This window comes from Ranitomeya imitator, chromosome 5 (genome assembly GCF_032444005.1).
Source record: "Ranitomeya imitator isolate aRanImi1 chromosome 5, aRanImi1.pri, whole genome shotgun sequence".
In the NCBI taxonomy this organism is placed as follows: Eukaryota; Metazoa; Chordata; class Amphibia; order Anura; family Dendrobatidae; genus Ranitomeya; species Ranitomeya imitator.
Genome location: NC_091286.1, coordinates 643,642,131 through 643,657,353, shown reverse-complemented (window position 1 = coordinate 643,657,353; position 15,223 = coordinate 643,642,131). Strand labels below are relative to the sequence as shown.

Below are 15,223 nucleotides of genomic sequence, written 5' to 3'. Positions count from 1 at the left end.
AAGAAAAAGGAGAAGAAAAAGAAGGAGAAGGAGGAGAAGAAAAAGAAGGAGGAGAAGAAGGAAGAGAAGGAGAAGAAGGAGGAGAAGGAAAAGAAGGAGAAGAAGAAAAAGGAGAAGAAATACAAAATCAAAAATGGAAAATAGCTTGATCGGGAGGGGGTTAAACCTAAAACTGCATTGTCCCTTTAGAAAAAAACATTCCACAAATAAAATTAAGTTGCACCGTCCTTTTATTTTTCGGTTGGTGTGATATTTTGTCACAGGACGGTTACAGGTAAGAGATTAGGGGTTATTAAAAAGAGATTTAAGCAGTGAGCTGCTCGGATTGTCCGGGCCGTTTCCCGTCACACAGAGGTGATTTCTGACAGATGAATCGGATTGCTGGGACATAAAACAAAGTCTAGGTGTAATACAAGTTAATGCGACAAATGTTAGGGTGCGTGCCCGCGTCCTGTTCTGTGACCCCGCATTCACATGCTCGCTTGTGTACGTCCTAGGTCCTGATGAAACAGCTCAGGCTTTGGTTCCTCGGCTTTGATGTCGGGCGGCCTGGTAATCAGATCCAGTCCTCTGTCTGTGTGATACTCTTTATGTCGCTGGAAGGACACAGAACGTGGTCCCCAACCTCCACAGCTGCACTTCCTATTAATTATAAAGCGGCGACACAAAACAGGCTTTAATATAGAGCACGGCCATTGTAGGGGCTGAAATATAAAACCTCATCATGGCTGATGAGTGCACCGATCTGACATATAGACCATTAGTTCCGCGTAATATAGCTAATTCACTTACATCTGGGGAGGCCTAATAGGTGTAAGAGCTGAAATAAAAAATAAAACTTAAAATTCATTTAATCCTAGTGAGTCGCCCGCCTGGGCAGTGGGATACTCGGTACCAGGTCCGGTCCGTGGCTCTGGCTGCCCAATTAAAGGGGAAAGGTCTTTAAAGGCTATTATGGAATAAAGTCTATTTGTGACGCCACCTGTGGTTCTTGGTCAGAGGGACCAACGCTGCTTAAAGGGGTCCTCTGGGGTGATGTTGTTGCAGCAAGATGGTGAAGCGGGATCCCCAGTCCTCCCAAGGTGTATGGGCAAGGATGGTGTATGCCAGGAAATAAGTGGAGGACACAGAGTTGTAAACCCTTTACCTGCTTTACTGTTGGTAGCAGTCCACAGTCCAGGGTACCAGGAACAGGTGGAATGGTCCTGGTGGAATGGTCCGGCCGGAATGGAGGCAGTAGTGGATCGCTCTCCCATGTGAGGTCCGTAAGCCTTCCTACTCGCGCCAGTATGCGAGGTCCCTGCTGCCTGTAGCTTGCTGGCAAAGTCCTCTCCCTCCTGTTCTGAGACAGGTACCTGTATGGTTTGCAGCTTGAGCCGTTTTATAGGGTCTCTATCATGACCCAGGCTCTTCAAGTGCTACTTCACCTTCAGGTGTGGTGTGGGCAAATAACATACAGTCCTATGCCCTCCGGTTCTGCCATGTGTCCTGGAGTACAACACAGCCTCGGGCTCCCGATGCCTGGCGGTTCCTGCGCTTTGGCTCTGAGGGTGCCCGGTCACAGTTTCCCTCTGAGCCCCTTTCCTTCACCACTGTGCTTCTTTCCTCAGTAGCTCCACCACTTTCAACCCCTCTGGTTCACTTCCTTCCCAGGAGCTGCAGCTCAGTCCTGGCTGCACGGCTCCACTGTCTGCTCTCTGTTCCTGACTTCCTTCTCTCTCCTCTCCCTCCAACAGACTGAGTAACTCCTCCCCCAGGCCAGAACATTTAAAGCTGGGGAAGCTCCCCTGAATGTGCTGAATGTGGGTGCGTTACCTGGTAAAGAGAATCCTTATTGCCTCCAAGCATGATATCGCCCTCCCCAAAGGGAAGGCAACATCACTGTAACAACCGGTTACCTGGGGTGTTACACTAGTCTTAGAGAGAAGCTATCATCAGAAAATGAACTATTGTTTAAATCAGTTCAATTGTTTTAAAAAGACTAAAAAAAATGTAATCTTGCAATTTTCACACTGGCCACTGAGGCTTTTTTAGACCTGCCCTTCAGGAAGAGTTTTCAGCAGGTTCACTATCACCAGAGGCAGGGTTACAATTAAGGCAACACCTCTATACATAGCTTATAATACATGACCTACCAATCACAATAGATGATGTCACAGCTCACCTCCTCCTCCCTTCACAATGACTTTGCACATGCTCATTAGACACTTCAGTACAAAAGATAGGGTCAAGGTCGTGTACCAGGATTTGTGCGTGACTGATACATCTTCACTTCCTATCATTACATTTGTGGTTGAAGGCAGTAATGTAGATTGGGTGAGGGGAAGGGGAATAGGAGTGCCAACAAATTGTATGGCGGTATAAAATTTTCCACCGTTCACCTTCTCTACTAGTGATTTTTCTTTGAATGGCACAGGGTGCTGTGATTGCTCACCTTGTGGTTGATGAAGTACATGATTAAAGCAACCATAGGCTGCTTTGACATATAGGTTGGTGCCACAGGTTGCTATGCAGAGCGCAGCAGTCGAGATGAGTTTGTCATCCGCTCTCGGTGAGCTTTGTCATCAAGGTCATTGCCCATGCAAGATTGCAGCTGATGAAAAACTCATCTTGACTGCTGCACTCTGACACGTACGGACTGGGGCTGAAATTCAGCCCTGGCATTTGAAATCACACAGGCCCATGCTGTCTCATCCCAAAGTATGTGGGTATGTGAGATTTTGATGTATGAGATTTCACCAAACCTCTGCACAAAAAGGTGGACACCCATGTTCTTTTACCACACGGTAGTCTTCTCTTGGCCAGGTCACATCCAGTCTCTATTACTAGAGGAGACACATAGAACTCAAAGCTAGCCTATATTACTGAGAGAGACAGAGTCCTCACATCCAGCCTATATTACTGGGAGAGAAATACAGAACTCACAGCCAGCCTATATTACTGGGAGAGACAGAGTCCTCACATCCAGCCTATATTACTGGGAGAGAAATACAGAATTCACAGCCAACCGATGCTACTGAGAGAGACACACAGAGCTCACATTCGGCCTAAACTACTGAGATAAACAGAGACTTCACAACCAGCTTTTATTACAGGGAGAAACACAGAGATCTCATACCCAGCCTATATTACTGAGAGAAACACAGACCTCACACCCAGACTATATTACTGGGAAATACATACAGAACTCACATTCAGTATATATTGCTGAGAGAGATAGAGACTAGTGATGAGCGAGTATACTCTTTGCTCGGGTGATCTCCGAGAATTTGGATGTGCTCGGAGAATTAGTTTTCATCGCCTCAGTTGCATGATTTACGTCTGCTAGACAGGCTGAATACATGTGAGGATTGCCTGTTTGTTAGGGAATTCCCACATGTTTCCAGGCTGTCCAGAAGCTGTAAATCATGCAGCTGCGGCAATGAAAACTAAATCTCCGAGCACATCAAAATACTCGGAGACCACCCGAGCGTGCTCAGGGAGACCCGAGCAACAATGCTACTCGCTCATCACTAATAGAGACCTCACACCCAGGCTACATTGCTGAGACACACAGACACATTCAGCCTAAACTACTGAGATAAACAGAGACCTCACATCCAGCTTTTATTACAGGGAGAAACAGGAAGATCTCACACCCAGACTATATTACTGGAAGAGACATACAGAACTCACACCCAGACTATATTACTGAGAGAGAGACACATAACTCACATTCAGCCTAAGCTACTGAGATAAACAGAGACCTCACATCCAGCTTATATTACTGGGAAAGACACACCGAGCTCACATCCAGCCTATATTAATGGGAGAGAAACACAATCCTCACATCCAGCTTACATTAATGGGAAAGACACAGAGAGCTCACATTCAGCCTATATTACTGAGAGAGATGCACAGAGCTCACATCCCGACTATATTACTGAGATAGAGGCACAGAGCTCACATCCAGACTATATTACTGAGAGAGACACACAGACCTCACATCCAGACTATATTACTGAGAGAAACGCAAAGAGCTCACATCCAGCCTATATTAGTGAGAGAGATGCACAGAGCTCACATCCAGCCAATATTACTGAGATAGACGCACAGAGCTCACATCCAGCCTAAATTACTGAGAGAGACACACAGACCTTACATCCAGACTATATTACTGAGAGAAACGCACAGAGCTCACATTCAGCCTATATTACTGAGAGAGACGTACAGAGCTCACATCCAGCCTATATTACTGAGAGAGACGCACAGACCTCACATCCAGCCTATATTACTGAGAGAGACACACAGAGCTCACATCCAGCCTATATTACTGAGAGAGACTTACAGAGCTCACATCCAGCCTATATTTCGGAGAGAGATGCACAGAGCTCACATCCAGACTATATTACTGAAAGAGATGCACAAAGCTCACATCCAGCCTATATTACTGAGAGATGCAAGTAAAGAAGCTGCGGAGACACCATCACGTGTTTCTCGACGCAAGCAGTGAATAGCCAGGCCTTTCCCCGGGAAGGAACAACCACGGGAAGGGCAGCATCCTATGAAGGAAATCCACCTATGCCAAGCATGGTATCCATCCACAGACAGCTGTTTCGGGGAAACACGTGATGGTGTCTCCGCGGTGTTGGATGTTTTGGTCTCCCCGAGGCCAATCATCTGTGTCTTTATAGCCTTTTTACTAGGCATTGCTCCTAATAGCCAGATTCCTACTCCACACTGATGAGGGGCAAAAACCCCGAAACAGCTGTCTGTGGATGGATACCATGCTTGGCATAGGTGGCTTTCCTTCATAGGATGCTGCCCTTCCCGTGGTTGTTCCTTCCCGGGGAAAGGCCTGGCTATTCACTGCTTGCGTCGAGAAACACGTGATGGTGTCTCTGCAGCTTCTTTACTTGCATCTGCATATTTCCCATAAGGGATGGGGGCAGTGTTCTGGAATCACTGCATTGAGAAACACGTGATGGTGTCTCCGCGGTGTTGGATGTTTTGGTCTCCCCGAGGCCAATCATCTGTGTCTTTATATATTACTGAGAGACACGCACAGAGCTCACATCCAGCCTAAATTACTGAGAGAGACACACAGATCTCACATTCAGCCTATATTAATGAGAGACACGCACAGAGCTCACATCCAGCCTATATTACTGAAAGACACACAGATCTCACATCCAGACTATATTACTGAGAGAAACGCACAGAGCTCACATCCAGCCTATATTACTGAGAGAGATGCACAGAGCTCACATCCAGCCTATATTACTGAGAGAGATGCACAGAGCTCACATCCCGACTATATTACTGAGATAGAGGCACAGAGCTCACATCCAGCCTAAATTACTGACAGAGACACACAGACCTCACATCCAGACTATATTACTGAGAGAAATGCACAGAGCTCACATCCAGCCTATATTACTGAGAGAGATGCACAGAGCTCACATCCAGCCTATATTACTGAGATAGACACACAGAGCTCACATCAAGCCTAAATTACTGAGAGAGACACACAGACCTCACATCCAGACTATATTACTGAGAGAAACGCACAGAGCTCACATTCAGCCTATATTACTGAGAGAGACTCACAGAGCTAACATCCAGCCTATATTTCTAAGAGAGATGCACATAGCTCACATCCAGACTATATTACTGAAAGAGATGCACAGAGCTCACATCCAGCATATATTACTGAGAGACACGCACAGAGTTCACATCCAGCCTAAATTACTGAGAGAGTCGCACAGATCTCACATCCAGCCTATATTACTGAGAGACGCACAGAGCTCACACCCAGCCTATATTACTGAGAGACACACAGATCTCACATCCAGACTATATTACTGAGAGAAACGCACAGAACTCACATCCAGCCTATATTACCGAGAGAGATGCACAGAGCTCACATCCAGCCTATATTACTGAGAGAGATGCACAGAGCTCACATCCAGCCTAAATTACTGAGACACACAGAGCTCACATCCAGCCTATATAACTGAGAGAGACACATAGAGCTCACATCCAGCCTAAATTACTGAGAGAGACACAGACCTCACATCCAGATTATATTACTGAGAGAAACGCACAGAGCTCACATCCAGCCTGTATTACTGAGAGAAATGCACAGAGCTCACATCCAGCCTATATTACTGAGAGAGACACACAGAGCTCACATCCAGCCTATATTACTGAGAGAGACTTACAGAGCTCACATCCAGCCTATATTTCGGAGAGAGATGCACAGAGCTCACATCCAGACTATATTACTGAAAGAGATGCACAAAGCTCACATCCAGCCTATATTACTGAGAGATGCAAGTAAAGAAGCTGCGGAGACACCAACACATGTTTCTCGACGCAAGCAGTGAATAGCCAGGCCTTTCCCCGGGAAGGAACAACCACGGGAAGGGCAGCATCCTATGAAGGAAAGCCACCTATGCCAAGCATGGTATCCATCCATAGACAGCTGTTTCGGGGAAACACGTGATGGTGTCTCCGCGGTGTTGGATGTTTTGGTCTCCCCGAGGCCAATCATCTGTGTCTTTATAGCCTTTTTACTAGGCATTGCTCCTAATAGCCAGATTCCTACTCCACACTGATGAGGGGCAAAAACCCCGAAACAGCTGTCTGTGGATGGATACCATGCTTGGCATAGGTGGCTTTCCTTCATAGGATGCTGCCCTTCCCGTGGTTGTTCCTTCCCGGGGAAAGGCCTGGCTATTCACTGCTTGCGTCGAGAAACACGTGATGGTGTCTCCGCAGCTTCTTTACTTGCATCTGCATATTTCCCATAAGGGATGGGGGCAGTGTTCTGGAATCACTGCATTGAGAAACACGTGATGGTGTCTCCGCGGTGTTGGATGTTTTGGTCTCCCCGAGGCCAATCATCTGTGTCTTTATATATTACTGAGAGACACGCACAGAGCTCACATCCAGCCTAAATTACTGAGAGAGACACACAGATCTCACATTCAGCCTATATTAATGAGAGACACGCACAGAGCTCACATCCAGCCTATATTACTGAGAGACACACAGATCTCACATCCAGACTATATTACTGAGAGAAACGCACAGAGCTCACATCCAGCCTATATTACTGAGAGAGATGCACAGAGCTCACATCCAGCCTATATTACTGAGAGGGATGCACAGAGCTCACATCCCGACTATATTACTGAGATAGAGGCACAGAGCTCACATCCAGCCTAAATTACTGACAGAGACACACAGACCTCACATCCAGACTATATTACTGAGAGAAATGCACAGAGCTCACATCCAGCCTATATTACTGAGAGAGATGCACAGAGCTCACATCCAGCCTTTATTACTGAGATAGACACACAGAGCTCACATCAAGCCTAAATTACTGAGAGAGACACACAGACCTCACATCCAGACTATATTACTGAGAGAAACGCACAGAGCTCACATTCAGCCTATATCTCTGAGAGAGACTCACAGAGCTCACATCCAGCCTATATTTCTGAGAGAGATGCACATAGCTCACATCCAGACTATATTACTGAAAGAGATGCACAGAGCTCACATCCAGCATATATTACTGAGAGACACGCACAGAGTTCACATCCAGCCTAAATTACTGAGAGAGTCGCACAGATCTCACATCCAGCCTATATTACTGAGAGAGACGCACAGAGCTCACAACCAGCCTATATTACTGAGAGACACACAGATCTCACATCCAGACTATATTACTGAGAGAAACGCACAGAACTCGCATCCAGCCTATATTACCGAGAGAGATGCACAGAGCTCACATCCAGCCTATATTACTGAGAGAGATGCACAGAGCTCACATCCAGCCTAAATTACTGAGACACACAGAGCTCACATCCAGCCTATATAACTGAGAGAGACACAAAGAGCTCACATCCAGCCTAAATTACTGAGAGAGACACACAGACCTCACATCCAGATTATATTACTGAGAGAAATGCACAGAGCTCACATCCAGCCTATATTACTGAGAGAGATGCACAGAGCTCACATCCAGCCTATATTACTGAGGGAGACACACAGAGCTCACATCCAGCCTAAATTACTGAGATAGACGCACAGAGCTCACATCCAGACAATATTACTGAGAGAAACGCACAGAGCTCACATCCAGCCTATATTACTGAGAGAGATGCACAGAGCTCACATCCAGCCTATATTACTGAGAGAGACACACAGAGCTCACATCCAGCCTATATTACTGAGAGAGACACACAGACCTCACATCCAGACTATATTACTGAGAGAGACGTACAGAGCTCACATCCAGCCTATATTACTGAGAGAGACACACAGAGCTCACATCTAGCCTATATTACTGAGAGAGACACACAGAGCTCACATTCAGCCTATATTACTGAGAGAGACTCACAGAGCTCACATCCAGCCTATATTTCTGAGAGAGATGCACAGAGCTCACATCCAGACTCTATTACTGAAAGAGATGCACAGAGCTCATATCCAGCCTATATTACTGAGAGACACGCACAGAATTCACATCCAGCCTAAATTACTGAGAGAGACGCACAGATCTCACATCCAGCCTATATTACTGAGAGAGACGCACAGAGCTCACATCCAGCCTATATTACTGAGAAACACACAGATCTCACATCCAGACTATATTACTGAGAGAAACGCACAGAACTCACATCCAGCCTATATTACCGAGAGAGATGCACAGAGCTCACATCCAGCCTATATTACTGAGAGAGATGCACAGAGCTCACATCCAGCCTAAATTACTGAGAGAGACACACAGAGCTCACATCCAGCCTATATTACTGAGAGAGACACACAGACCTCACATCCAGACAATATTACTGAGAGAAACGCACAGAGCTCACATCCAGCCTATATTACTGAGAGAGATGCACAGAGCTCACATCCAGCCTATATTACTGAGATAGACGCACAGAGCTCACATCCAGCCTAAATTACTGAGAGAGAGACACACAGACCTCACATCCAGACTATATTACTGAAAGAGACGTACAGAGCTCACATCCAGCCTATATTACTGAGAGAGACACACAGAGCTCACATCCAGCCTATATTTCTGAGAGAGATGCAGAGAGCTCACATCCAGACTATATTACTGAAAGAGATGCACAGAGCTCACATCCAGCCTATATTACTGAAAGACACGCACAGAGTTCACATCCAGCCTAAGTTACTGAGAGAGACGCACAGATCTCACATCCAGCCTAAATTACTGAGAGAGACACACAGATCTCACATTCAGCCTATATTAATGAGAGACACGCACAGAGCTCACATCCAGCCTATATTACTGAGAGACACACAGATCTCACATCCAGACTATATTACTGAGAGAAACGCACAAAGCTCACATCCAGCCTATATTACTGAGAGAGATGCACAGAGCTCACATCCAGCCTATATTACTGAGAGAGATGCACAGAGCTCACATCCCGACTATATTACTGAGATAGAGGCACAGAGCTCACATCCAGCCTAAATTACTGACAGAGACACACAGACCTCACATCCAGACTATATTACTGAGAGAAACGCACAGAGCTCACATCCAGCCTATATTACCGAGAGAGATGCACAGAGCTCACATCCAGCCTATATTACTGAGATAGACACACAGAGCTCACATCCAGCCTAAATTACTGAGAGAGACACACAGACCTCACATCCAGACTATATTACTGAGAGAAATGCACAGAGCTCACATTCAGCCTATATTACTGAGAGAGACTCACAGAGCTCACATCCAGCCTATATTTCTGAGAGAGATGCACAGAGCTCACATCCAGACTATATTACTGAGAGAGATGCACAGAGCTCACATCCAGCCTATATTACTGAGATAGACGCACAGAGCTCACATCCAGCCTAAATTACTGATAGAGACACACAGACCTCACATCCAGATTATATTACTGAGAGAAACACACAGAGCTCACATCCAGCCTATATTACTGAGAGAGATGCACAGAGCTCACATCCAGCCTATATTACTGAGATAGACGCACAGAGCTCACATCCAGCCTAAATTACTGAGAGAGACACACAGACCTCACATCCAGCCTATATTACTGAGAGAGACACACAGAGCTCACATCCAGCCTATATTACTGAGAGAGACACACAGAGCTCACATCCAGCCTATATTACTGAGAGAGACTCACAGAGCTCACATCCAGCCTATATTTCTGAGAGAGACGTACAGAGCTCACATCCAGACTATATTACTGAAAGAGATGCACAGAGCTCACATCCAGCCTATATTACTGAGAGACACGCACAGAGTTCACATCCAGCCTAAGTTACTGAGAGAGACGCACAGATCTCACATCCAGCCTATATTTCTGAGAGAGATGCACAGAGCTCACATCCAGACTATATTACTGAGAGACACACAGATCTCAGATCCAGACTATATTACTGAGAGAAACACACAGAACTCACATCCAGCCTATATTACCGAGAGAGATGCACAGAGCTCACATCCAGCCTATATTACTGAGAGAGATGCACAGAGCTCACATCCAGCCTAAATTACTGAGAGAGACAAACAGAGCTCACATCCAGCCTATATTACTGAGAGAGACACACATAGCTCACATCCAGCCTAAATTACTGAGAGAGACACACAGACCTCACATCCAGATTATATTACTGAGAGAAACGCACAGAGCTCACATCCAGCCTATATTACTGAGAGAGATGCACAGAGCTCACATCCAGCCTATATTACTGAGGGAGACACACAGAGTTCACATCCAGCCTAAATTACTGAGAGAGTCACACACACCTCACATCCAGACTATATTACTGAGAGAAACGCACAGAGCTCACATCCAGCCTATATTACTGAGAGAGTCACACACACCTCACATCCAGACTATATTACTGAGAGAGATGCACAGAGCTCACATCCAGCCTATATTACTGAGAGAGACACACAGAGCTCACATCCAGCCTATATTACTGAGAGAGACACACAGAGCTCATGTACAGCCTATATTACTGGGAGAGACACTCCCACAAGAGCAAGATCTAAAACTTGACTCAGGCTGCAAACTGCATATCAAGGGGTGTGAAAATGATTGAAGATATGAAGATTGCAGGCTAAAACTTAGTGCAATTTTATTAACTAAATGTGAGCACTAACGTACGTAAAAATCATTTTTATACATCACAGAGATGCGATCATTGGGTGCCGGATGGATTGGCAAAGCAACAGCAGGCCTGCTGAAGGTCTTCATTGCTGCATCATAGGAGATAGGTATTGCAGTATACAGTTCAAATTCCCTAGGGAGCCTAAAAAATAAAGTGAAAGTTAAAAAATAAAAATCTTTAAAAATATGAAACATTTTTTAGTAGTTTAAATCCCTTCTTTTTCCTAATTAAAAATGAAAATGAAAAAGAAATAAATATACTCTGCACTGTTACTTCTGTAAAAAAAAATCTGATCTAGTAAAATATAAAATTATTTAAGCTGTAAGGTAAACGCAGTAAAGAAATGAAAAAATCAGAACAGCTGTTTTTCACCTTCTGCACCTTCCATAAAAAAATGTTGTGCAAAGTTATCAAACTGTTGTATGTAGGCAAAATCGTAGGAAAAAAAACTACAGCTCGACCCGCAGAAAGCAAGTCCTCACAGAGCTCCATCAACAGAAAAATAAAGAAGTTTAGTGGCCTCATAAACAAATTTTTTTTTTTTCAAAAAAAAACTATATAATTTTTGGTATTGATATAATTGTACTGACCCCAAAAATCATTTTTACCTGACAGGGAATTCTGGAAAAATAAAACCTGAAAAACAAAGCTGAATTGTCATCATTTCAGCAGACTAGTAATTTTTTTTAACCATTTTCAGTGCATAGCATAAAAAAACTACAACCGAGAAGCCCTCATACGGCTGTGTTGAAGGAAAAGCAAAAAAGAGGGAGGAAAAAACTGAAAAAAATAAAATAAAATTGCTGCAGTGGGAAGAGGTTAAAGTACAGATCTGGTGGCGCATTGGTGCCGGTTGCCGTTCTTCTACTTATAAGGTGCATCCTTATAAGTTAGACTTGTAGGTAAGCACGTGACACACGGAAACCTGACTCACTGCCTGAAGAAGGCATTTTTTCTCTATGAAATCAGTACTGATCATTTCACTTTCATCTCATCCATGGGCCCATCCTATAACAGGTCATAAAGTAAGCAGAAAGCCTTATCAGGGCGCTGACCCTCCCTCTGTGCCCCCTGGCGTATGACACGGCGGCCATGACTCACTCATACAGGGCAGCGCCCACATGAGAGTCTGACTCAGGACACCGGAGTAAAGATTAATCACCGGCATGCTTCCACATGATCTTATTCGTGTGAGATCCTATGCATGTTCAGTATTACCTGGCCGGCCCGGTGGAGCAATGCTGACACATTGAGGTGTGTGAAGTGGAGGACATGCCACTAGTGATGAGCGAATGGGCTCGGATGAGGTGTTATCCGAGCATACTCATGTGCTAACCGAGTGTCTTCGGCATGTTTGAAAAATATGTTCGAGTCCCCTCGATTGTTCAACAGCCTCAACACATGCAGGGATTTCCTGTTTGTTAGACGGGATTGTCTAACAAACAGGAAATCCCTGCATGTGTTGAGGCTGTTGAACAATCGAGGGGACTCGAACATATTGTATGTGTTGCGGCTGTCAAACGGCCGTGGGGACTCGAACATATTTTTTGAGCACGCCGAAGACTCTCGTGTGCTAACCGAGTATCTTCGGCATGCTCGAAAAATATGTTCGAGTCCCCTCGATTGTTCAACAGCCTCAACACATGCAGGGATTTCCTGTTTGTTAGACAATCCCGTATGTGTTGCGGCTGTCGAACGGCTGCGGGGACTCGAACATATTTTTTGAGCACGCCGAAGACTCTCGGTTACCACATGAGTATGCTCGGATAACACCTCATCCGAGCCCGTTCGCTCAGCACTTCATGCCATGCCAAGTGCAGCAGACTCAAGTATGCAATGCCAGAAGATAATATTTGTAGAGTTTCTGTGATGCCCCTAGAGCCATCGTTGGCCACTCCAGTGGTCAACGCCAGGACTGCATTGCAATGCACAACTTTCCCAAACAGGGGAGCGTGTATTTAGCTCCTGATTGGGTCTTTTCCTCCACGCACCTCGCTCAATCGTGTACAAAATGGAACATCTTTCTAAGGTTTTTGCATTATTTTTAAGTGGTCAAAATGTCTCAAATTTTGATGCACAATATTTCGGCAATAATTTGGGATTTTTTAAGATTTTATACCGATCTCAACATTTTTATGGGTGGGAAAGTATTATACCAGATAGGTGCAAGCCAGATTTGTGAACTGTGACTTTTTTTAAAAAGTTTCAAAAACATCTCTAGCCAGAAGTTTTATATTAAGGATGTGGCAAATTTCTCAAGTATTGTGCGACATTTTGATAAATTTCGTGCAAATTCATCAAATTGCAGCATTGCTGCCTCTGACGAAACTGACTTAAAAAATTCTGCTCATGATAAATCTTCATCAATGTCTCTTTCTTACTTGCATGCATTTATACAAAATAGGCAACCGGCCGGCACAGTCGACTGGCACACAAGAAGGATTCACGTGAGCACTTATTAGGCTCACCTGGTGTGGTGGAGTCTCTAAGATTCTCTCCGGTCCAGGTGAGCACACGGACCCCGGGCGTTGATGCAACAAGTAATAAGACACAAGGGCAGTGAGGATTTGGCACACACAAGAATCTCAGGAGCAGCAGGACGGACGATGTGCAAGCATAAACACAAAACACAGATGTGGAGAACACCAAACCACCAAACATAGAACTAGAGTCTTCATCTCAAGACACAGGTGTGTTTCTTAATAGGTCTTAAATAAGTCTAGGGAGATGATGTCATCGTTCCCCGCCAGGCAACTTGCAAAACCCGACGTGGAGCACAACAGACAGCAGCAAACCCAGGGGAAGGAAGCGGAACCCGGGACAATTCAGGAATAAATCATCTGCTTTCTGGCAGCAATGTTGAAGACTTTCTATGATTGTATTTGCTCTGCATAATAATTACTAGCAATGATTCTTTTCGTTGCCATAGGCATATGCCCAACAAGCACCCGGTGCCAATTACATTCTTTACATCTCCTCACCTTACTCAACCTACAAGATTGGCACAATGTAGCAACCCCAAACCTCTACGTTCTTCCAATTATTAGAATTATTGGATATCGGGCTCTAACCCTACATAACGAGACCATCATCCCCACGGTCTGACCATGGACATGATATCTGGTGACCACTGTCTCCATCATCATCCCAGAAATGTGGAGGACTAACCAGTCAATTAGTCATGTAGTCCTGAAGAGAATAAAAGGGTTAATTTAAGGCCGGGGTCACACTTTGAGTGTGATGCATGAAACTCGCGCAAATCTCTCGCATCAATACCCGGCACTGCCGCCGCCACTCGGGACCGGAGTGTTGAGCTGCATAGAAATACATGCAGCCGCATGGTCCGGTCCCGAGTGCCAGCGGCAGTGCCAGGTATTGATGCGAGTTTCTCGCATTGAACTCGAAAGTGTGACCCCGGCCTAATGCTGATTTTTGGCTGGTGGCTCACTGAATCTCTGACTCCTTGAACATAGGGTGTATCTTAGCACATTTTGTCCTACTGTACATAATGCAGAGGGGGGAGGCTCCTGCTGCAGGCAGTTGTCTTACAACCACACACAGGATAGTGAGGATGAGGAGGAGGGGGATATATCTTATCTCCCAAGGTATAAAGAAATTAGCAGCAATGTAAAAGTCATTAGCATGTAAGAAAAATTAATTAACACATGCCATATATAGGGTAAAAAGAGCCAATGCCATTACAGAGAATTGTACTGTGTGACCTTTGAGTCCCAGAACCAATGGACCACAGGGTAATAATAATAATAATAATTTTTATTTATATAGCGCCAACATATTCCGCAGCGCTTTACAAATTATAGAGGGGACTTGTACAGACAATAGACATTACAGCATAACAGAAATACAGTTCAAAACAGATACCAGGAGGAATGAGGGCCCTGCTCGCAAGCTTACAGACTATGAGGAAAAGGGGAGACACGAGAGGTGGATGGTAACAATTGCTTTAGTTATTCGGACCAGCCATAGTGTAAGGCTCGGGTGTTCATGTAAAGCTGCATGAACCAGTTAACTGCCTAAGTAT

At 45.0% G+C, this 15,223-nt stretch overlaps 1 long non-coding RNA gene across 2 annotated transcripts; it reads right to left on the bottom strand.

The window, feature by feature from the left end:
- Positions 1–233: 233 nt before the first annotated feature.
- LOC138680944 (uncharacterized) lies at positions 234–12,517 on the bottom strand. Of its 2 annotated transcripts, none has more exons than XR_011321847.1 (3): positions 12,400–12,517; positions 11,178–11,322; positions 234–642 (listed from the first exon to the last, which is right to left on the bottom strand). It is a non-coding gene; the product is annotated as an uncharacterized lncRNA (long non-coding RNA). The 2 variants fall into 2 exon arrangements; XR_011321846.1 differs by lacking the exon at positions 12,400–12,517 and adding an exon at positions 11,790–11,921.
- Positions 12,518–15,223: the final 2,706 nt, after the last annotated feature.